This window comes from Phalangium opilio, unplaced genomic scaffold, assembly GCF_054372755.1.
Source record: "Phalangium opilio isolate 3A_F unplaced genomic scaffold, DU_Popi_V2 ptg000053l_1, whole genome shotgun sequence".
Lineage (NCBI taxonomy): Eukaryota > Metazoa > Arthropoda > Arachnida > Opiliones > Phalangiidae > Phalangium > Phalangium opilio.
Genome location: NW_028324172.1, coordinates 4,587,127 through 4,609,519, shown reverse-complemented (window position 1 = coordinate 4,609,519; position 22,393 = coordinate 4,587,127). Strand labels below are relative to the sequence as shown.

Genomic DNA, 22,393 nt, shown 5'->3' with positions numbered 1-22,393 from the left:
CGACTGCAGATCGAGAGGTTCTGGGTTTAAACCCGAGTTCCCCCTGTAACAGCACGGATCATTCCGTTTATTTTATTTAAATCGACATTTTGGCTATGAACAAGGGGGATAGCTCAATGGTAGAGCATTCGACTACAGATCGAGAGGTCCTTGGTTCAAACCCGAGTTCCCCCTGTAACAGCACTGATCATTCTTTTTATTTTAGTTAAATCGACATTACGGCTAGGAACAAGGAGGGATAGCTCGCATTCGAATGCAGATCGAGAGGTTCTTGGTTCAAACCCGAGTTCCCCCTGTAACAGCACGGATCATTCCAATTATTTTAGTTAAATCGACATTACGGCTAGGAACAAGGAGGGATAACTCGCATTCGACTGCAGATCGAAAGGTCCTTGGTTCAAACCCGAGTTCCTCCTCTAACAGCACGGATCATTCAGTTTATTTTATTTAAAACGACATTACGGCTATGAACAAGGGGAATAGCTCAGTGGTAGAGCATTCGACTTCAGATCGAGAGGTCCTTGGTTCAAACCCGAGTTCCCCCTGTAACAGCACGGATCATTCCGTTTATTTTAGTTAAATCGACATTACGGCCTTGAACAAGGGGGAATAGCTCAGTGGTAGAGCATTCGAATGCAGATCGAGAGATCCTTGGTTCAAACCCGAGTTCCCCCTGTAACAGCACGGATCATTCCGATTATTTTACTTAAATCGACATTACGGCTATGAACAAGGGGGATAGCTCAGTGGTAGAGCATTCGACTACAGATCGAGAGGTCCTTGGTTCAAACCCGAGTTCCCCCTGTAACAGCACTGATCATTCCTTTTATTTTAGTTAAATCGACATTACGGCTAGGAACAAGGAGGGATAGCTCGCATTCGACTGCAGATCGAAAGGTCCTTGGTTCAAACCCGAGTTCCCCCTGTAACAGCACGGATTATTCCGTTTATTTTAGTTAAATCGACATTACGGCTAGGAACAAGGAGGGATAGCTCGCATTCGACTGCGAGTCGAGAGGTTCTGGGTTTAAACCCGAGTTCCCCCTGTAACAGCACGGATCATTCCGTTTATTTTATTTAAATCGACATTTTGGCTATGAGCAAGGGGGATAGCTCAATGGTAGAGCATTCGACTACAGATCGAGAGGTCCTTGGTTCAAACCCGAGTTCCCCCGGTAACAGCACTGATCATTCTTTTTATTTTAGTTAAATCGACACTACGGCTAGGAACAAGGAGGGATAGCTCGCATTCGACTGCAGATCGAGAGGTTCTTGGTTCAAACCCGAGTTCCCCCTGTAACAGCACGGATCATTCCAATTATTTTAGTTAAATCGACATTACGGCTAGGAACAAAGAGGGATAACTCGCATTCGACTGCAGATCGAAAGGTCCTTGGTTCAAACCCGAGTTCCTCCTCTAACAGCACGGATCATTCAGTTTAATTTAATTAAAACGACATTACGGCTATGAACAAGCGGAATAGCTCAGTGGTAGAGCATTCGACTGCAGATCGAGAGGTCCTTGGTTCAAACCCGAGTTCCCCCTGTAACAGCATGGATTATTCCCTTTATTTTAGTTAAATCGACATTACGGCTAGGAACAAGGAGGGATAACTCGCATTCGACTGCAGATCGAGAGGTCCTTGGTTCAAACCCGAGTTCCCCCTGTAAAAGCACGGATCATTCCGTTTATTTTAGTTAAATCGACAATACGGCTCTGAACAAGGGGGAAGAGCTCAGTGGTAGAGCATTCGACTGCAGATCGAGAGATCCTTGGTTCAAACCCGAGTTCCCCCTGTAACAGCACGGATCATTCCGATTATTTTATTTAAATCGACATTACGGCTATGAACAAGGGGGATAGCTCAGTGGTAGAGCATTCGACTACAGATCGAGAGGTTCTTGGTTCAAACCCGAGTTCCCCCTGTAACAGCACGGATCATTCCAATTATTTTAGTTAAATCGACATTACGGCTAGGAACAAAGAGGGATAACTCGCATTCGACTGCAGATCGAAAGGTCCTTGGTTCAAACCCGAGTTCCTCCTCTAACAGCACGGATCATTCCGATTATTTTATTTAAATCGACATTACGGCTATGAACAAGGGGGATAGCTCAGTGGTAGAGCATTCGACTACAGATCGAGAGGTCCTTGGTTCAAACCCGAGTTCCCCCTGTAACAGCACTGATCATTCCTTTTATTTTAGTTAAATCGACATTACGGCTAGGAACAAGGAGGGATAGCTCGCATTCGACTGCAGATCGAAAGGTCCTTGGTTCAAACCCGAGTTCCCCCTGTAACAGCACGGATTATTCCGTTTATTTTAGTTAAATCGACATTACGGCTAGGAACAAGGAGGGATAGCTCGCATTCGACTGCAGATCGAGAGGTTCTGGGTTTAAACCCGAGTTCCCCCTGTAACAGCACGGATCATTCCGTTTATTTTATTTAAATCGACATTTTGGCTATGAACAAGGGGGATAGCTCAATGGTAGAGCATTCGACTACAGATCGAGAGGTCTTTGGTTCAAACCCGAGTTCCCCCTGTAACAGCACTGATCATTCTTTTTATTTTAGTTAAATCGACATTACGGCTAGGAACAAGGAGGGATAGCTCGCATTCGAATGCAGATCGAGAGGTTCTTGGTTCAAACCCGAGTTCCCCCTGTAACAGCACGGATCATTCCAATTATTTTAGTTAAATCGACATTACGGCTAGGAACAAGGAGGGATAACTCGCATTCGACTGCAGATCGAAAGGTCCTTGGTTCAAACCCGAGTTCCTCCTCTAACAGCACGGATCATTCAGTTTATTTTATTTAAAACGACATTACGGCTATGAACAAGGGGAATAGCTCAGTGGTAGAGCATTCGACTTCAGATCGAGAGGTCCTTGGTTCAAACCCGAGTTCCCCCTGTAACAGCACGGATCATTCCGTTTATTTTAGTTAAATCGACATTACGGCCTTGAACAAGGGGGAATAGCTCAGTGGTAGAGCATTCGAATGCAGATCGAGAGATCCTTGGTTCAAACCCGAGTTCCCCCTGTAACAGCACGGATCATTCCGATTATTTTACTTAAATCGACATTACGGCTATGAACAAGGGGGATAGCTCAGTGGTAGAGCATTCGACTACAGATCGAGAGGTCCTTGGTTCAAACCCGAGTTCCCCCTGTAACAGCACTGATCATTCCTTTTATTTTAGTTAAATCGACATTACGGCTAGGAACAAGGAGGGATAGCTCGCATTCGACTGCAGATCGAAAGGTCCTTGGTTCAAACCCGAGTTCCCCCTGTAACAGCACGGATTATTCCGTTTATTTTAGTTAAATCGACATTACGGCTAGGAACAAGGAGGGATAGCTCGCATTCGACTGCGAGTCGAGAGGTTCTGGGTTTAAACCCGAGTTCCCCCTGTAACAGCACGGATCATTCCGTTTATTTTATTTAAATCGACATTTTGGCTATGAGCAAGGGGGATAGCTCAATGGTAGAGCATTCGACTACAGATCGAGAGGTCCTTGGTTCAAACCCGAGTTCCCCCGGTAACAGCACTGATCATTCTTTTTATTTTAGTTAAATCGACACTACGGCTAGGAACAAGGAGGGATAGCTCGCATTCGACTGCAGATCGAGAGGTTCTTGGTTCAAACCCGAGTTCCCCCTGTAACAGCACGGATCATTCCAATTATTTTAGTTAAATCGACATTACGGCTAGGAACAAAGAGGGATAACTCGCATTCGACTGCAGATCGAAAGGTCCTTGGTTCAAACCCGAGTTCCTCCTCTAACAGCACGGATCATTCAGTTTAATTTAATTAAAACGACATTACGGCTATGAACAAGCGGAATAGCTCAGTGGTAGAGCATTCGACTGCAGATCGAGAGGTCCTTGGTTCAAACCCGAGTTCCCCCTGTAACAGCATGGATTATTCCCTTTATTTTAGTTAAATCGACATTACGGCTAGGAACAAGGAGGGATAACTCGCATTCGACTGCAGATCGAGAGGTCCTTGGTTCAAACCCGAGTTCCCCCTGTAAAAGCACGGATCATTCCGTTTATTTTAGTTAAATCGACAATACGGCTCTGAACAAGGGGGAAGAGCTCAGTGGTAGAGCATTCGACTGCAGATCGAGAGATCCTTGGTTCAAACCCGAGTTCCCCCTGTAACAGCACGGATCATTCCGATTATTTTATTTAAATCGACATTACGGCTATGAACAAGGGGGATAGCTCAGTGGTAGAGCATTCGACTACAGATCGAGAGGTCCTTGGTTCAAACCCGAGTTCCCCCTGTAACAGCACTGATCATTCCTTTTATTTTAGTTAAATCGACATTACGGCTAGGAACAAGGAGGGATAGCTCGCATTCGACTGCAGATCGAAAGGTCCTTGGTTCAAACCCGAGTTCCCCCTGTAACAGCACGGATTATTCCGTTTATTTTAGTTAAATCGACATTACGGCTAGGAACAAGGAGGGATAGCTCGCATTCGACTGCAGATCGAGAGGTTCTGGGTTTAAACCCGAGTTCCCCCTGTAACAGCACGGATCATTCCGTTTATTTTATTTAAATCGACATTTTGGCTATGAACAAGGGGGATAGCTCAATGGTAGAGCATTCGACTACAGATCGAGAGGTCCTTGGTTCAAACCCGAGTTCCCCCTGTAACAGCACTGATCATTCTTTTTATTTTAGTTAAATCGACATTACGGCTAGGAACAAGGAGGGATAGCTCGCATTCGAATGCAGATCGAGAGGTTCTTGGTTCAAACCCGAGTTCCCCCTGTAACAGCACGGATCATTCCAATTATTTTAGTTAAATCGACATTACGGCTAGGAACAAGGAGGGATAACTCGCATTCGACTGCAGATCGAAAGGTCCTTGGTTCAAACCCGAGTTCCTCCTCTAACAGCACGGATCATTCAGTTTATTTTATTTAAAACGACATTACGGCTATGAACAAGGGGAATAGCTCAGTGGTAGAGCATTCGACTTCAGATCGAGAGGTCCTTGGTTCAAACCCGAGTTCCCCCTGTAACAGCACGGATCATTCCGTTTATTTTAGTTAAATCGACATTACGGCCTTGAACAAGGGGGAATAGCTCAGTGGTAGAGCATTCGAATGCAGATCGAGAGATCCTTGGTTCAAACCCGAGTTCCCCCTGTAACAGCACGGATCATTCCGATTATTTTACTTAAATCGACATTACGGCTATGAACAAGGGGGATAGCTCAGTGGTAGAGCATTCGACTACAGATCGAGAGGTCCTTGGTTCAAACCCGAGTTCCCCCTGTAACAGCACTGATCATTCCTTTTATTTTAGTTAAATCGACATTACGGCTAGGAACAAGGAGGGATAGCTCGCATTCGACTGCAGATCGAAGGTCCTTGGTTCAAACCCGAGTTCCCCCTGTAACAGCACGGATTATTCCGTTTATTTTAGTTAAATCGACATTACGGCTAGGAACAAGGAGGGATAGCTCGCATTCGACTGCGAGTCGAGAGGTTCTGGGTTTAAACCCGAGTTCCCCCTGTAACAGCACGGATCATTCCGTTTATTTTATTTAAATCGACATTTTGGCTATGAGCAAGGGGGATAGCTCAATGGTAGAGCATTCGACTACAGATCGAGAGGTCCTTGGTTCAAACCCGAGTTCCCCCGGTAACAGCACTGATCATTCTTTTTATTTTAGTTAAATCGACACTACGGCTAGGAACAAGGAGGGATAGCTCGCATTCGACTGCAGATCGAGAGGTTCTTGGTTCAAACCCGAGTTCCCCCTGTAACAGCACGGATCATTCCAATTATTTTAGTTAAATCGACATTACGGCTAGGAACAAAGAGGGATAACTCGCATTCGACTGCAGATCGAAAGGTCCTTGGTTCAAACCCGAGTTCCTCCTCTAACAGCACGGATCATTCAGTTTAATTTAATTAAAACGACATTACGGCTATGAACAAGCGGAATAGCTCAGTGGTAGAGCATTCGACTGCAGATCGAGAGGTCCTTGGTTCAAACCCGAGTTCCCCCTGTAACAGCATGGATTATTCCCTTTATTTTAGTTAAATCGACATTACGGCTAGGAACAAGGAGGGATAACTCGCATTCGACTGCAGATCGAGAGGTCCTTGGTTCAAACCCGAGTTCCCCCTGTAAAAGCACGGATCATTCCGTTTATTTTAGTTAAATCGACAATACGGCTCTGAACAAGGGGGAAGAGCTCAGTGGTAGAGCATTCGACTGCAGATCGAGAGATCCTTGGTTCAAACCCGAGTTCCCCCTGTAACAGCACGGATCATTCCGATTATTTTATTTAAATCGACATTACGGCTATGAACAAGGGGGATAGCTCAGTGGTAGAGCATTCGACTACAGATCGAGAGGTCCTTGGTTCAAACCCGAGTTCCCCCTGTAACAGCACTGATCATTCCTTTTATTTTAGTTAAATCGACATTACGGCTAGGAACAAGGAGGGATAGCTCGCATTCGACTGCAGATCAAAAGGTCCTTGGTTCAAACCCGAGTTCCCCCTGTAACAGCACGGATTATTCCGTTTATTTTAGTTAAATCGACATTACGGCTAGGAACAAGGAGGGATAGCTCGCATTCGACTGCAGATCGAGAGGTTCTGGGTTTAAACCCGAGTTCCCCCTGTAACAGCACGGATCATTCCGTTTATTTTATTTAAATCGACATTTCGCTATGAACAAGGGGGATAGCTCAATGGTAGAGCATATGACTACAGATCGAGAGGTACTTGGTTCAAACCCGAGTTCCCCCTGTAACAGCACTGATCATTCTTTTTATTTTAGTTAAATCGACATTACGGCTAGGAACAAGGAGGGATAGCTCGCATTCGACTGCAGATCGAAAGGTCCTTGGTTCAAACCCGAGTTCCCCCTGTAACAGCACGGATTATTCCGTTTATTTTAGTTAAATCGACATTACGGCTAGGAACAAGGAGGGATAGCTCGCATTCTTCTGCGAGTCGAGAGGTTCTGGGTTTAAACCCGAGTTCCCCCTGTAACAGCACGGATCATTCCGTTTATTTTATTTAAATCGACATTTTGGCTATGAGCAAGGGGGATAGCTCAATGGTAGAGCATTCGACTACAGATCGAGAGGTCCTTGGTTCAAACCCGAGTTCCCCCGGTAACAGCACTGATCATTCTTTTTATTTTAGTTAAATCGACACTACGGCTAGGAACAAGGAGGGATAGCTCGCATTCGACTGCAGATCGAGAGGTTTTTGGTTCAAACCCGAGTTCCCCCTGTAACAGCACGGATCATTCCAATTATTTTAGTTAAATCGACATTACGGCTAGGAACAAAGAGGGATAACTCGCATTCGACTGCAGATCGAAAGGTCCTTGGTTCAAACCCGAGTTCCTCCTCTAACAGCACGGATCATTCAGTTTAATTTAATTAAAACGACATTACGGCTATGAACAAGCGGAATAGCTCAGTGGTAGAGCATTCGACTGCAGATCGAGAGGTCCTTGGTTCAAACCCGAGTTCCCCCTGTAACAGCATGGATTATTCCCTTTATTTTAGTTAAATCGACATTACGGCTAGGAACAAGGAGGGATAACTCGCATTCGACTGCAGATCGAGAGGTCCTTGGTTCAAACCCGAGTTCCCCCTGTAAAAGCACGGATCATTCCGTTTATTTTAGTTAAATCGACATTACGGCTCTGAACAAGGGGGAAGAGCTCAGTGGTAGAGCATTCGACTGCAGATCGAGAGATCCTTGGTTCAAACCCGAGTTCCCCCTGTAACAGCACGGATCATTCCGATTATTTTATTTAAATCGACATTACGGCTATGAACAAGGGGGATAGCTCAGTGGTAGAGCATTCGACTACAGATCGAGAGGTCCTTGGTTCAAACCCGAGTTCCCCCTGTAACAGCACTGATCATTCCTTTTATTTTAGTTAAATCGACATTACGGCTAGGAACAAGGAGGGATAGCTCGCATTCGACTGCAGATCGAAAGGTCCTTGGTTCAAACCCGAGTTCCCCCTGTAACAGCACGGATTATTCCGTTTATTTTAGTTAAATCGACATTACGGCTAGGAACAAGGAGGGATAGCTCGCATTCGACTGCGAGTCGAGAGGTTCTGGGTTTAAACCCGAGTTCCCCCTGTAACAGCACGGATCATTCCGTTTATTTTATTTAAATCGACATTTTGGCTATGAGCAAGGGGGATAGCTCAATGGTAGAGCATTCGACTACAGATCGAGAGGTCCTTGGTTCAAACCCGAGTTCCCCCGGTAACAGCACTGATCATTCTTTTTATTTTAGTTAAATCGACACTACGGCTAGGAACAAGGAGGGATAGCTCGCATTCGACTGCAGATCGAGAGGTTTTTGGTTCAAACCCGAGTTCCCCCTGTAACAGCACGGATCATTCCAATTATTTTAGTTAAATCGACATTACGGCTAGGAACAAAGAGGGATAACTCGCATTCGACTGCAGATCGAAAGGTCCTTGGTTCAAACCCGAGTTCCTCCTCTAACAGCACGGATCATTCAGTTTAATTTAATTAAAACGACATTACGGCTATGAACAAGCGGAATAGCTCAGTGGTAGAGCATTCGACTGCAGATCGAGAGGTCCTTGGTTCAAACCCGAGTTCCCCCTGTAACAGCATGGATTATTCCCTTTATTTTAGTTAAATCGACATTACGGCTAGGAACAAGGAGGGATAACTCGCATTCGACTGCAGATCGAGAGGTCCTTGGTTCAAACCCGAGTTCCCCCTGTAAAAGCACGGATCATTCCGTTTATTTTAGTTAAATCGACATTACGGCTCTGAACAAGGGGGAAGAGCTCAGTGGTAGAGCATTCGACTGCAGATCGAGAGATCCTTGGTTCAAACCCGAGTTCCCCCTGTAACAGCACGGATCATTCCGATTATTTTATTTAAATCGACATTACGGCTATGAACAAGGGGGATAGCTCAGTGGTAGAGCATTCGACTACAGATCGAGAGGTCCTTGGTTCAAACCCGAGTTCCCCCTGTAACAGCACTGATCATTCCTTTTATTTTAGTTAAATCGACATTACGGCTAGGAACAAGGAGGGATAGCTCGCATTCGACTGCAGATCAAAAGGTCCTTGGTTCAAACCCGAGTTCCCCCTGTAACAGCACGGATTATTCCGTTTATTTTAGTTAAATCGACATTACGGCTAGGAACAAGGAGGGATAGCTCGCATTCGACTGCAGATCGAGAGGTTCTGGGTTTAAACCCGAGTTCCCCCTGTAACAGCACGGATCATTCCGTTTATTTTATTTAAATCGACATTTCGCTATGAACAAGGGGGATAGCTCAATGGTAGAGCATATGACTACAGATCGAGAGGTACTTGGTTCAAACCCGAGTTCCCCCTGTAACAGCACTGATCATTCTTTTTATTTTAGTTAAATCGACATTACGGCTAGGAACAAGGAGGGATAGCTCGCATTCGACTGCAGATCGAGAGGTTCTTGGTTCAAACCCGAGTTCCCCCTGTAACAGCACGGATCATTCCGATTATTTTATTTAAATCGACATTACGGCCATGAACAAGAGGGATAGCTCAGTGGTAGAGCATGTAGTGGTATCTATGCTCCTTGGTTTTCGTTCCTAAACTTCCGGTGGCTGCGATCTTCGTCGAAAAGAAAAATGGCGTCTATGGTTGACGTAGAAACGCAGTGTAATTTTTATATTAATGATAGCGCAAATAAATTTGTCCAAACCGTTTTAAAACTTGAACGACAGCAAAACAGAAGCTTCGGCACTATTTCGAGTAGTCTTACAGTGTGCGAGTATCCGACAAAAAAGCGTAAAATAGAAGAAACTGTAGTGGTAAGTTAAGCCTTTGCCTCTTGTTTTGTTATGAGCGGCTATGCACCTGTTTTTGTTATTATCAACCGAAGAAATTGCCGCCTATTCCAAAATGTTACTAAATTTTATAGTTTTTTTGACACCAAATCATTGTTACCTTATCCAAGTTCTTAATAATTAGCTTGATTATTGATACCTTTCCAGGACTTTTTGAATGATCGTGGAATTAATTATTTCCAATGTTATTTTTTAATTAACCTTCATTTTTGGTGAAATAATAATTTTAATTTTGTCAATTTTAAACTTAATGTCCTTGCGTCTAACCTAATCTTAACTTGTCAAGGGACGGACCTATTCCTGCAATTAATAAAAAAAGTGTCTTTGATAACAAAGCCTTGAAAATTAAAAGATAAGTGGTCTAAATTATTTGTCTTAAAGGAATAGCGACCTGGTTTAAAACTGATGTCAAATCTAAAGAAAACCTTACTTTTTTGAGAGTTTAAACTCTTCTGATTCCAAAAATATGCAGCTTGATCAATATTTAAACACAGAAAAAACGCTTGGAAAACTTGAAATTTGGGGGCGAAAGCAAATTTGCGGAAAAAATTTTTGGCGGGGTTTTCTCCTTGATACGTCACTCGCGGCATCTCGCGGAAAAGCCAAGCACCTGAGACTCTCGAGTCTACTAATGTCGCGGCGCGAATCTGAATAAAATAGGCTTGATAGGCGTCACGTGAGCGACATCTAGAGAGAAAATTTCTCCTAACTACGTCATCAAACGAGCCACAAAATTTTAACTAGGCCTTTTCCAAACTGTACAATACTTTGATTGCAATTTTATAAATTTCTACGAAACCAAGTACAAAGTTAGACATATCATAATAAACTAGATTTTTCTTTGATTTTTTTCGTATTTTAAGTTTGTGGATGACGAAAATTATGGCTCTAACTCTTTAATCGTATTTCTTTTTCCACCAAAATATTTCATTTAAAGGCCGACTTCCAGCATCGAAAAGGGAACTTCTAGCGAACTGAAAACCGAGAATCGAGTCTAACAATGGAGTAGGGACCGTGCCGAATCCCCGCAAGGGGTCAAAAGATGGAAGGGTTCTCGCTAACTGACAGCCGTGCAATGAGGTTCTAGCGAACTGAAGATGAACAATAGAAATCCTTTTCAATTTATTTCTTCCCAAATTTTTGCTTTCCCCTGAAGGAAATGCTTCATTGCGTATCTTCAGTTCGCTAGAACCACATTGCAGCACGGCTTTCAGTTAGCTATAGAACCCTTCCATCTTTTACCCCAGCGGGGATTCGAAAATCAGTGCACGGTCCCTACTCCATTGTAAGTCTCGATGCTCGGTTTTCTGTTCGCTAGAACCCTTTTCGCTGCTGGAAGTCGGCCTTTAACGAAAATATTTTTCAACCTAATCAGAAGAAGTGCCAGGGACTTTCCCTATGAAATTTTGACACATTTTTCTATGAAATGTAGTTTTCGGAAGAACATGGGCTCTTCCCGGATAGTGGTGGTGGTGGGTGCTTGTAGGTACTTGTGGGCGCTTTTAGGTACTTGTGGGTGCTTGAAGGTACTTGTGGGTGCTTGAATGTACTTGTGGGTACTTGTGGGTGCTTGAAGGTACTTGTGGGTACTTGAAGGTACTTGTGGGTACTTTTCCGGGTGCTTGCCCCGGGTACTTGTGGGTACTTTTCCGGGTGCTTGCCCATGGTACTTGTGGGTGCTTGCCCCGGGTACTTGTGGGTGTTTGTAGGTACTTGTGGGTGCTTGTGGGTGCTTGTAGGTACTTGTGGGCTTAGGTTAAGATAAGAGTGCCATTCGAATAAAACATTTACTTTAAAAACATTATTTTTCAGTTTTTCATAAAATTTTCCAGTGGTTTCTAGGTATTTCGACAGTGCTGAACACAACACGAATATGGACAATTGCCCTCTAAACTGCACTTGTTCCATTTTCCTCTTTCAAGGGTCACGTCCCTCACTCTGACAGCGAAACCAAGGATGATGATGGGGGTGGGAAGGGATGCGAAATCTGAGAGAAATCGGCCAGCGCGCTAACTGTCGAACGGCTCCGGTTGGGTGGGACACCAGAAATAGGGGGGAGGAAATAATCGGACTCAATTGTAATTGGTTCCTCCGTAGCCCTTCTTGACCAATTACAATTGAGTACGTCGCCTATTCCTCCCCCTTTTCTTGGCGTCCCACCTAACCTCGCCCGTTCCACAGTTAGCGCGCTGGCCGATTTCTCTCAGATTTCGCATCACCCTTGGCGAAACTAGCGTTCACCTTCCTGGGGTAAGTAATCGAGGGTTTTGGGCTTTGCATTGATGTAGAAGTAACGCTAACTTAATTAAGTTAAGTTGTCCAGGAATGGACGGGCGACCATCTCGTACTTTGATTTGAATCTTATCCCGTCTCGTAGTGTTCCCCAAATTGAAAAAACCAAGGCTTACCCCCTTTCTATCTTCCTCCATAGATCATCGCCTGTCATCTTCTATTCACGCAAATGCCAATAGGTGATTTCGCAAACTATGTCAGCACGTGCCAGCTTGTTTTAGTGTTTGTGCAACGTAACTACTACGGCATAGGTTTATTGCAGGGAAAACATAGGATGAAAGGATTAAGCTGTCTGCTTGTTCAAATGTTACAGTTGGATTAGTGAATGCTTTAGCAGCTAAATGGTTTGTTTCCTGTTTAATAACAATGATTTTTATATTTATTTCGTAACCAAATTAATGAAGAGTAAACATGTTTGTAAGTCTTTAACTTGTAGCAAGGCCCAGGGCCGGAAATAAGCACAGGACACTGGACATTGTCCAATAAAATTTTTAAATGTCCCATAATTTTTCAAAAACTAAGGGGGTCACTGAACATTTTGACCAGTAAATTTTCCGATGTTTTTATAGCTTGACTATGATGATGCAACACTATTTTTGCACACTCCAGTGGACAATGTCCCATAAATTTTCCAGTCAAAGGAGGGGTCACTGGACACATGTCCTATAAGAATTTTTTCTTATTTCCGGCCCTGGCAAGGCCTGTCTATTTGTAGCAGACGACACTTAACAATCACCCTCTAGCAAAAATATATTACCTTACACGAAGTTCACTTCAATAATGGTTAGTACCGTGGACATCATCTATGAAGAGAAAACCCGAAAAAAAACTTTCCAAGAGTGAACAGGCGTGAATTTTTTCCCCCTCCCGACGCGCGCTAGTCGCGAAGAGAAAACTTTTTCCTCTCGAGAGAGAACTGTGATAAATGGCCACTGCCAAGATAATCTGACGTTTCCTAGAAACGGCGGGATTCAACTGTATTTCGCGCAAGTGAGAAGCCGCTGCATAAGATACAACCATGATACGATTGTAAGAAAAGCACATTTTTCTCACTACGCGACGCTAGTGTTTTTATTTTCACCTCTCTGCCTCGCTGTTCGGGAGGAACGCTACCGTTTCTAGCCTGTAAAAATACTTCATAGATGATGGCCGGCACCAGGTAGGGAGAAGTGAACTTCGTCCGTCTTCGTGTAAAGTAATGTATTTCTACCTCTAGTAATACGGCCGAATAAAATCTATTCTTTACTGTAGTAGGACTTTATGTGACGTCTCTAGAAACAGTTGCACGTGACCAGCCCGAATTTGCGAAATCACCTTTTGCCGATTGTTGACGCAACGCGAGCACTGCGCGCTAGCTCCCACCTTTACTCTTCGTCGAAATCCCAATACTTGAACAATTCCACATCGGCAGTTCGCCACTCACCGAGTCACGCGCTGGAACAGTTTAACGATAGTTCTATATTTTCTTTGGTTTAAGGAACCAATTTGAAGAACTCGAAACAGACGACTCTTCTCGATTCATGTCGTTTTCCGGGGCCGGAAATAAGCAAAGGACACTGGAACAATAAAATTTCGAAATGTTCCATAATCAGTCTGGGAAATAAGTTTATTTTTAAACAAGTCCGTGGGACCAGTGTCCCCCCTAGTGTCCTAAATAATAAACTGGTCTCCGGCCTGGTCCCCGCCTTTGTTCGCCTATAGATTTCCCATTAATAAACTGGTCCCGAGGACCAGTAACCCCCACTTTTTGAATTAAAAAAACTAGTCCAAGCAATTAATAAACTGGTTTTGGACCAGAGGAAGTTGATGTTCAAGACTGTCCATAATTTTAAAAAAAACATTTTGACCATTACATTTTCCGAAAGTTTTACTAGCTTGACTTCATGGTCAAGCCCCAGGGATCAGTTATTTTACCCAGAGGGTACGTTCAATAACCCTCTTTGATGACAGCGCTTACTAAGCGATGTCGGATTTTCCCTACTGTACGCTTTTTCCGCGTTTCCGGTTTTGACGTCATGATGCTCAGCGCTTGCCAATCAAATAAACCATCTTGACTTTAGAAATCTTGACAGACGAAAAGTTGGCTCGGGACTTAAATTAATACAGTAATTGTATTAACAACTTCTACCATTCAAATGGACATAATTTTCTTAAACAATTTCATTATTCGCAAGCTCGTTAATAATTGAAAAGAGACATATGCTCTTCGTAACGTTTTGAGGGCCAGTAAGACAAGACGTTTCCCCAAGTCCATTTTCGAAAACAGTGCTAACTTCAAAATGTCCCCTTTCCGTTCAACAACTTTTACGTCACTGTGACGTCTCGAGCCCATCAACCAAACATCAAGAAAACGGCGATTTATATAATTGAGATTTTCGTTACTCCCCCTCTTTGCTTAGCTCAACTATTGAAGGACAAGTGAAGCAAAATTTTTACGTATTAGCAAAAGTGGATGAGAGGAAAAGGGACCGTCCATAAACTACGTCACACTCTTATGGGGGAAGGGGGTTTCTAAATTTGTGACGGTCCGTGACAAGGGGGAGGGGAGGGGTTCTTCTATGCGTGACGTCACATTTAGCATTGATTTTGTTACGAAGTCAGTAAGAGGCCGATTGGCTCTCTTATGTTATAGAAGAGGGAAAGACAACATTCCATTGTCCACTGTTACAATAATTTACCAAAATTGTTATTCCATTATCGCTTAAATAGTAGAAAATTTAAGCAATGTTCTACTATTTACACCTTTTTATAGCCAATTTAAATAGCGCATTTAAAATAAACAGCTTAAACTCTCTTATGTCTCTGTTTATTCGCCCCTATTATTTTTGAGGATGAATCAAATCCCCCTGCCGATTGAAATGGTTTAGTTTCTTTGGCAAATTTTCTAAATCTCAAGCTCGATAACGATTAGTCTGTTTTTCGGTGACAGTGTCGAAACCTAAAAAGTGTGCCCCTTTAACTAAGCTTTATGGAACTTTTTTGAAGCTTATAAAAAGCACATCCAGACGTTAAAATTCTAAAGGTCAATCAGAGGGAAAAAGCTTAAAACGGAAGAGAACTTTGAATTTTCAGCCGTGCAAAATATTTCAGCGAGAGCGGCATATCACTTAAAAAATTAATCAAATTAAATTTGTAAATTAAGACAAATCATAGTGCAGAGGGGGGGGGGGGTTTAAAGAAATGTGACGTGGTTTTTAGGGGAGGGGTCTGAGAAAAGCGTGATCTGGGGGGACGGGGGGGTTCAGAATATGTTTTTTTTTTGCGTGACGAAGTTTATGGACGGTCCCTAACCGACAGCGCCCTATACTAACTATTACCGTTAACTTCTACAAATTTTGATGGAAAGGAGAAACAGTGTTAGACGAGCGGAGGAAAATTTTTTAAGCGAGGAGAAAACTTGAAAACTACGCAGAAGGATTTGTTCACTTTTTATGACCCGGTGGCGCATTCCGGGATTGAACCCGGGATCATTTTGCCGCGAGAGTAAAGCGCTAACCGCTACGCCACACCACTCTGGTCAAATGTTTCTTAAGCTTTGTCCACATTGAACTCGAGTTCGGCCTTCGTCTATTCGCGTCTTCGCAACAGATCACGAAAAACATTTGCACTTCTGTTCTGACACACGCAAATATTTTGCCTTTCCCATTCTTGGAGCCAATAAAGTTTGAGCAATCATTGCGCCATCTGCCCTTCTCCGTCGACGTTGTCCAAAGAGAAAAACGAGACTAATCGCCCCAGCCTTCCTCTCGTCCGTGATTGGTGCTTTTCTCGCGAAGGCGCGAAATTCTTGGCCTAGTCGCGAGAAATTTGTATCTTCGCGAGGTGAGGACGCGAAGTAGCGAAAACCCAATGTGGACAGTAGCTCGATCTTGCAAACAAGCAAAGCGAAGATGCGAACCCGCAAAATATGTCAGTCTGGACAGGCCTTTAAGGACGAAGGCTAAAAAACTGGCCGGGAAACCATTTCTTAAGTTCAAAAGATAAGGGAATGGCTGGTCAAACGTTTCTTAACAACCATTTCTAAAGTTCGCAGGACAAGAAATGGTTGCGAAACCATTTCTTAAATTAAAAGTTGCCAATGTGGATTATTAAGAATGGAACGTTTGTTCATTAAATAGATTATAAACAATGGAACGTTAGTTCACTAAAAAAATCCTTATTTCCAAGACTGCATGTAGGTATTAGATTTAAAATATACAAAAATAAAATTTCGGGTTTAAATATAAAATTACCGGAAAATTAAATTATCATTAATTGGAACTACAATAAGTAATTTGAAATGGTTGTTATCGGGATAATTAAAGGGAGTTTAAAATATAAATTATTGGGAGAATGAAAGGGAAATTCAAATAGAAATTATCGGCAAAATGAAAGGCAATTTAAAGTAGTAATTATCGGGAATATAAATAGTATTCTTTATGAAAAATTATCGGGAATATAAATAGTATTCTTTATGAAAAATTATCGGGAATTTAAAGTATTATCGCAAGTATTGATGTAGACTTAAAATGAAGCAATATAGGGAAATTAAATTAAATTATCGGCAGGCTACGTATTAAATAAAACGTATCTTTAGAACAAGAATTGGGTAATTGTACGGTAATACGAATTTTTTGATTAATTTATCCTTACATTTAACGTTTTTCTCCATTAAAATGGCTGAGAAAACGTTCGTGGTGAAATACCACCCGTGGAATATCATTCAAAGGGTTGCTGGATGTCCAGCACAGAAGTGGCCACGATATATTTCAAGTTTATTTTTAAACAAAGCATCATTTATCCAAACCGGATATCAGTGATAGGCACGTTTGGTTATTTAAACGGGATTCACCTCAAATAATGTGCGATGCCCTGGTGTTCAATAAAGTTACTCATATTTATGACAACCCCGATAAAACATTAGTTTTATTGTATCAGCTGTCAGACAACAGTTCTGATGTTAAAATGTCTATCGGGAGCTACTCCTTGCAAATTAATAATTTCTGTTTTTTAAATGGCAAGAGGTAAATAACTTATGTGTTAAGACCACGCAATTTAACTATTTACTATTTTTTTAATAGAATTCCTTCTGATGATTTAGAGAAAAACGCTCGTTTACTGGGCATTTACGAGACAGATTTTAGAGATGGGCCGATACCAGTTTAAACCGATACCGATATGATCCGATACTTGGGAAACCGATACGTACCGATACCGATATTTTACCCGATCCTTCGATTAAACCGATATCAAACCGATACCGATATGGTACTTGAGACTATAAAACTGGCTTATCATACGAAAAACCCATTTTAGACACTAGTTACGTTATCCAAAAATAGATGAAAAACTGTGCTGTCTCAGAGTTTAGGTCTTAAGTATTTATTTTCTTCAAAAAATATCGGGTAGAAATATCGGTTCATTTTTAACCGATACCGATATATCGGTTAAAGCCAAATATCGGTACCGATACCGATATGGTATCGGTATCGGCCCATCTCTAACAGATTTACCTAAATCATCTGAAATGTAATGTTTTCAATTTCACTTTTATGCCTATAGATCCGTCGCCTACTTAAGTTACAAATGATTAGCTTTGACATTTAATATTTTATATGGTTTTCCCTTAACTAAATAAAATCATTGGGCAAGCTTATTGCTGTTCACTTAAAAGGGACGACGGATGTATTCGCTATTATTAAATGGCTTCATTGCTCTATAGTTAAATTTTAATTTTACATGTACCTTATTGAACAGAAATCAAAGCTCGCCGGCACCTGAAATAGTTTAGGATTCCGATGAAATTGACGAGGCCGATGAACTCAAGTTAAGCTCTTTCATCAAAAAGTAATTTTGGTGGCAATAGATGTTTGTTTGAATATTATATATTGTCAAATAGTTCATAAAGTAAAATGTTTGGAATAGTTATTTTTAGACATGCCTTAAACAGCGTTAAAGTTTAAAAATTAATATTCTATTCCTTTCTTAATTTTCAAGTAACGAAGAAATGTTTGATGTGGCTGCTGGTGGCGCTGAGTCGTCACCTGAAAAAACTGAGGAAACTTCAGTTCACCAACCAAACACTCCTTGTAAAGGAGCGGAAAAGGCTGGTGTAATCAGCACACCAAATAAAACTTCGGTAAACGAAGAAGAAGATGACGAAGAAGATGAAGTTTTTTCCAGTGGAAATTAACGTAAAAATTATTTCAACTAAAAACTGTTTGACCTGTTATTAACGATTATAGAACGATCTGAACTTGTCGTTTTTATTAAGTCTAATGCATACAGTTCTGTACTAAGTGTTTCAACTCGATTATTTACTATATTATTAGCACATTGGAAACCACACGGAGTAATGCAAAATTATTTTTGCCCAAGTAGTAATATTATTATAATAACAAGGTTATATTATTTTAAAAAGGATTCAAACTTCTAGGGTTGATAGTTTTTTTTAAATAAAATTATTTTCCAAAGTCAAATGATGGATTCAGTGCTAATTTAATATATCTTAATGTCTTGAAATTTGAATGAGGGGTGTAACAGTCTGGTCTATTAAATAAATAAGAATCAATTTCTTAAAGTGGATACGGTTTTTTTAATAAACATAAATTTCCAATGTCAAAATTTTAAATTCAGTACTTACAACCGTTTTCTAAGGTAAGAAAAACCGAACCCACCCTCCTCGTCCAAAAACATGGCTTTTAGAGAGAAATAGATTAAAAAACCTAGACCTCTTGAAACAATTTTCTAAGACTTGTAAACGTCCAGAGGGCCAGATGTCTCGAAAGCCTTTTTGGTGATGCAAGCCATTCTGTCCATAATCAAACTATTTCATCAACACCAGAGCAGTTGAATTACTCATAAAATGAAGTCTTTCATTAAGAACGTTTAGCACTAGCGAAATAGGTATCAGTAAATGCTAATGATACTGATAGAACAGTAATGCTAATGTAAAGTCTACCACACAAGAAGCTTCTAACTGTCATCGAACAAGCCGAGGACGGCTTCGAGGAAGCATTTTTATTCTTGGCTGTCATGAAAACTAGTATAATATCCCGACTAAATCTTTGTGCTTTTACCAACAGCAACTATTATTGTGATACTTTTTCCCAACGTTCTTCAGTTAGTTTCTTAATCCCCAGAACAGGTGTGTTTTAGGCTTTTGGGACTAGAGTTTTGTTTAATTAGAAGATATTTAGTGTCATGTGTAAGCAATATGTTTGTTATCGGAAAGGGGGTGAAAGTACTAAAATTATCATTTTGACAAAGATAATTAATTTTGAACATTTTTAACCATTTTTAGAAATAATAGATTGTAACACACCTCTCATTAAAATATCATGTCAAAAGAATCAATGGGACAGAAGATCTGACCAAAGCTCTACCTCCTCTCATTGAACTTAATGTTAATTTTGATTTCCTTGGAACTTTCCGCCGGTAATCCAAAATTCGCACTTTTTGGCCTATTGAACGAGTTCTATGGCGCGATCAGTTTGAGTAGTCGAGCGCGTGATGAAGTGGGCTATGTGAAAAAGAACGTGGACCATCACATGATTAGAAAAGCTATTCTCGTTTTTTGTTTCCATTAACATCATATCCGGTTACAAGGATGTAAATAACGACTTTCTCGAACGTCAGTCGAGCGCGTGATGAAGTGGGCTATGTGAAAAAGAACGTGGACCATCACATGATTAGAAAAGCTATTCTCGTTTTTTGTTTCCATTAACATCATATCCGGTTACAAGGATGTAAATAACGACTTTCTCGAACGTCAGTATTAAATCCAAAGGCACTTTTACTCATCCAAGCTATAGACAATAAGAGGAAACATGATTTGATGGGTTTCCCATTTCCTTTACCAAAAACTTTAATTTTTTCGTCAATTTAGGCCTATTGCCTCTATTCGGACTAAAGATGCTCTAGTATAGCTAGATGGGAGTGAAAAATGTTTTGACCTTATATCTCACCTATTGTCGCTGCTTGGACTACGAGTTCTTTTCGTTTTATGATTTAATATTCACGACTTACCCGCGCAAAAATGCGTACAAAGCCGTAAACAGATGACAGGATAGAAGCCAATGTGTACATATTAGTGTGCAAGTGGAATAAACGATATCCAGTAGATAATTGAGTCCTGGATCTGAGTTGGAGGCACCATAGAAAATAATGCGTTCCTCATTTCCTTTCCCAAAAAAATAATAACTTTGAAAGCATATTTGGCCTATTGACGCTACTCGGTCTACATATACTCTAATCTATACAATAATGAATCTATTACTAAAAAAATGTTCTTGAAAGGGCTGTGTTTTTTAACGCTATACCCATAAAGGGTATAAAGCTGAATGCGAGGGATATTTGGTATCATTCTGGAATTATCTTATCAGCAGTGAACATTTAAAAATGGTTAAAGTTTCCATCAACTTCATTGAAGGAATTACGCGTTGCCGTCGAGGGGGAAAGCGAGGGGGAAGGCGAGGAGAAAGGCGTGGTAGTAGGCATTGCACACGACTGTGCTATGCTTGTAGGCAGTTTGGCCATATGGCTGCCAACTGTCCGCTTTTAAGAGGTAACGACTATTGTTTTTATAGATTTTATTAGCGATAGGTTAGTGTAATATGGGAAAACTAATAATATTTTTAATCATTAATATATGTTCAATAGCTATACAACAGCAAGCGCCAACCCAGCCAGCAGCCACCCAGCCATCGCCCACCCAGCCAGAGCTCTCACTGCCTGGTTTTCATAAGGCAAAATAATTACTGGTAATTGGTTATGAACTATGTTTTCGGGCTATTTGAATAGGTTAATGGTGAATAGTTAAGTTTTTAAAATTCCTTTATCAGAGATAATTATTTTGCTTTATTTCTTTTTTACCTCTCCGAGTGACGATGACGTCACGGAGAGGTATTACACTGGCCGTGTCTGTCTGTCTGTCTGTCTGTCTGTGTGTGTGTGTGTCTGTCTGTCAGACCCCACGTGACCGCGTTCGCAGTTTACAAATCGGAGCAAGCAAATACCCGATTTCCGGAACGCGTTCGCGGTTCACGGAAATTTGGCCATTCATCTACCAACACCAGGCTTTACTAACCGGTTTCTAAGGACCACAATCAGCTAGTCTTTGTCCATCCCACATGGACACTAGTCTGTACTTGCTTGCTTCCAAGCACAACCATCTTCTGTTCTTCGTCAATTTCACCTTGACACCAGTTTCTATGCACCACCATCTTATGTTCTTCGTCAATTCCACATTGACACCAGCTTCTATGCACCACCATCTTCTGTTCTTCGTCAATTCCACATTGACACCAGCTTCTATGCACCACCATCTTCTGTTCTTCGTCAATTCCACATTGACACTAGCTTCTATGCACCCCCATCTTCAGGTCTTTGTCCATTCCACATGGACGCCAGTCAGTCCATTCTGGCTTCTTTTCCTTCGTCATCGTTTGGTTTCAAGATATACGCGGCGATCGGCTAGGGTTACGAGAAACGTCTAGCCTCCCAATGGCAGGGCTTCCACCATCGGTTCACGCGAATGCGCTTTTATCTATTATTGGTTTCAAGATATACGCGGCGATCGGCTAGGGTTACGAGAAACGTCTAGCCTCCCAATGGCAGGGCTTCCACCATCGGTTCACGCGAATGCGCTTTTTTCTATTATTGGTTTCAAGATATACGCGGTGATCGGCTAGGGTTACGAGAAACGTCTAGCCTCCCAATGGCAGGGCTTCCACCATCGGTTCACGCGAATGCGCTTTTATCTATTATTGGTTTCAAGATATACGCGGCGATCGGCTAGGGTTATATTATTATATTATTGTTGATGAGGAGGGTACGCGCCCTAGCACCGATGCCAAAGGCATATTGTGCATCCTCGTAATCAGGCCTTGAATATGCCTGTAGCTGCAGCGTAGCGAAGAATTCGCTCCACCGTGAGAGAGGAGACCCTCGAGGGTTCCAGGGTGTGTGAATCAAAATATTCTAATCTAAGCGAGGCGAAGTAGTCGCACTCGCAAAGTACGTGGGCGGATGTTTCTTCCTTCTCCTGACACGACCTACAGAGAGGGTCGTCGGCAAAACCCATCAGATGGAGGTGCCTATTAAGCCGGCAATGCCCGGTCAAAAGACCGGTGGCCAGCCTAATATCCCATCTGCCGAGCGAAATTAGGTCCCTAGCACGAGACCTGCAGGGACCATCGACAAAGAACTTTGTCTGTCTCTGG

The 22,393-nt window shown here is 41.9% G+C and overlaps 17 non-coding genes across 17 annotated transcripts; all 17 read left to right on the top strand.

The window, feature by feature from the left end:
- The first annotated feature begins 102 nt into the window (after positions 1 to 102).
- TRNAC-ACA (transfer RNA cysteine (anticodon ACA)) lies at positions 103 to 174 on the top strand. Its single transcript has one exon. It is a non-coding gene; the product is annotated as a tRNA-Cys (tRNA).
- Positions 175 to 732: 558 nt separating this feature from the next.
- TRNAC-ACA (transfer RNA cysteine (anticodon ACA)) lies at positions 733 to 804 on the top strand. Its single transcript has one exon. It is a non-coding gene; the product is annotated as a tRNA-Cys (tRNA).
- Positions 805 to 1,103: 299 nt separating this feature from the next.
- Positions 1,104 to 1,175, top strand: TRNAC-ACA (transfer RNA cysteine (anticodon ACA)). The gene has a single exon. It is a non-coding gene; the product is annotated as a tRNA-Cys (tRNA).
- Positions 1,176 to 1,854: 679 nt separating this feature from the next.
- On the top strand, positions 1,855 to 1,926 carry TRNAC-ACA (transfer RNA cysteine (anticodon ACA)). The gene has a single exon. It is a non-coding gene; the product is annotated as a tRNA-Cys (tRNA).
- A 178-nt stretch (positions 1,927 to 2,104) lies between these two features.
- Positions 2,105 to 2,176, top strand: TRNAC-ACA (transfer RNA cysteine (anticodon ACA)). Its single transcript has one exon. It is a non-coding gene; the product is annotated as a tRNA-Cys (tRNA).
- Positions 2,177 to 2,475: 299 nt separating this feature from the next.
- On the top strand, positions 2,476 to 2,547 carry TRNAC-ACA (transfer RNA cysteine (anticodon ACA)). Its single transcript has one exon. It is a non-coding gene; the product is annotated as a tRNA-Cys (tRNA).
- Positions 2,548 to 3,105: 558 nt separating this feature from the next.
- Positions 3,106 to 3,177, top strand: TRNAC-ACA (transfer RNA cysteine (anticodon ACA)). Its single transcript has one exon. It is a non-coding gene; the product is annotated as a tRNA-Cys (tRNA).
- Positions 3,178 to 3,476: 299 nt separating this feature from the next.
- On the top strand, positions 3,477 to 3,548 carry TRNAC-ACA (transfer RNA cysteine (anticodon ACA)). Its single transcript has one exon. It is a non-coding gene; the product is annotated as a tRNA-Cys (tRNA).
- Positions 3,549 to 4,227: 679 nt separating this feature from the next.
- Positions 4,228 to 4,299, top strand: TRNAC-ACA (transfer RNA cysteine (anticodon ACA)). The gene has a single exon. It is a non-coding gene; the product is annotated as a tRNA-Cys (tRNA).
- Positions 4,300 to 4,598: 299 nt separating this feature from the next.
- On the top strand, positions 4,599 to 4,670 carry TRNAC-ACA (transfer RNA cysteine (anticodon ACA)). The gene has a single exon. It is a non-coding gene; the product is annotated as a tRNA-Cys (tRNA).
- A 558-nt stretch (positions 4,671 to 5,228) lies between these two features.
- On the top strand, positions 5,229 to 5,300 carry TRNAC-ACA (transfer RNA cysteine (anticodon ACA)). Its single transcript has one exon. It is a non-coding gene; the product is annotated as a tRNA-Cys (tRNA).
- A 298-nt stretch (positions 5,301 to 5,598) lies between these two features.
- On the top strand, positions 5,599 to 5,670 carry TRNAC-ACA (transfer RNA cysteine (anticodon ACA)). The gene has a single exon. It is a non-coding gene; the product is annotated as a tRNA-Cys (tRNA).
- Positions 5,671 to 6,349: 679 nt separating this feature from the next.
- TRNAC-ACA (transfer RNA cysteine (anticodon ACA)) lies at positions 6,350 to 6,421 on the top strand. Its single transcript has one exon. It is a non-coding gene; the product is annotated as a tRNA-Cys (tRNA).
- A 669-nt stretch (positions 6,422 to 7,090) lies between these two features.
- On the top strand, positions 7,091 to 7,162 carry TRNAC-ACA (transfer RNA cysteine (anticodon ACA)). Its single transcript has one exon. It is a non-coding gene; the product is annotated as a tRNA-Cys (tRNA).
- Positions 7,163 to 7,841: 679 nt separating this feature from the next.
- On the top strand, positions 7,842 to 7,913 carry TRNAC-ACA (transfer RNA cysteine (anticodon ACA)). Its single transcript has one exon. It is a non-coding gene; the product is annotated as a tRNA-Cys (tRNA).
- A 299-nt stretch (positions 7,914 to 8,212) lies between these two features.
- Positions 8,213 to 8,284, top strand: TRNAC-ACA (transfer RNA cysteine (anticodon ACA)). The gene has a single exon. It is a non-coding gene; the product is annotated as a tRNA-Cys (tRNA).
- Positions 8,285 to 8,963: 679 nt separating this feature from the next.
- Positions 8,964 to 9,035, top strand: TRNAC-ACA (transfer RNA cysteine (anticodon ACA)). Its single transcript has one exon. It is a non-coding gene; the product is annotated as a tRNA-Cys (tRNA).
- Positions 9,036 to 22,393: the final 13,358 nt, after the last annotated feature.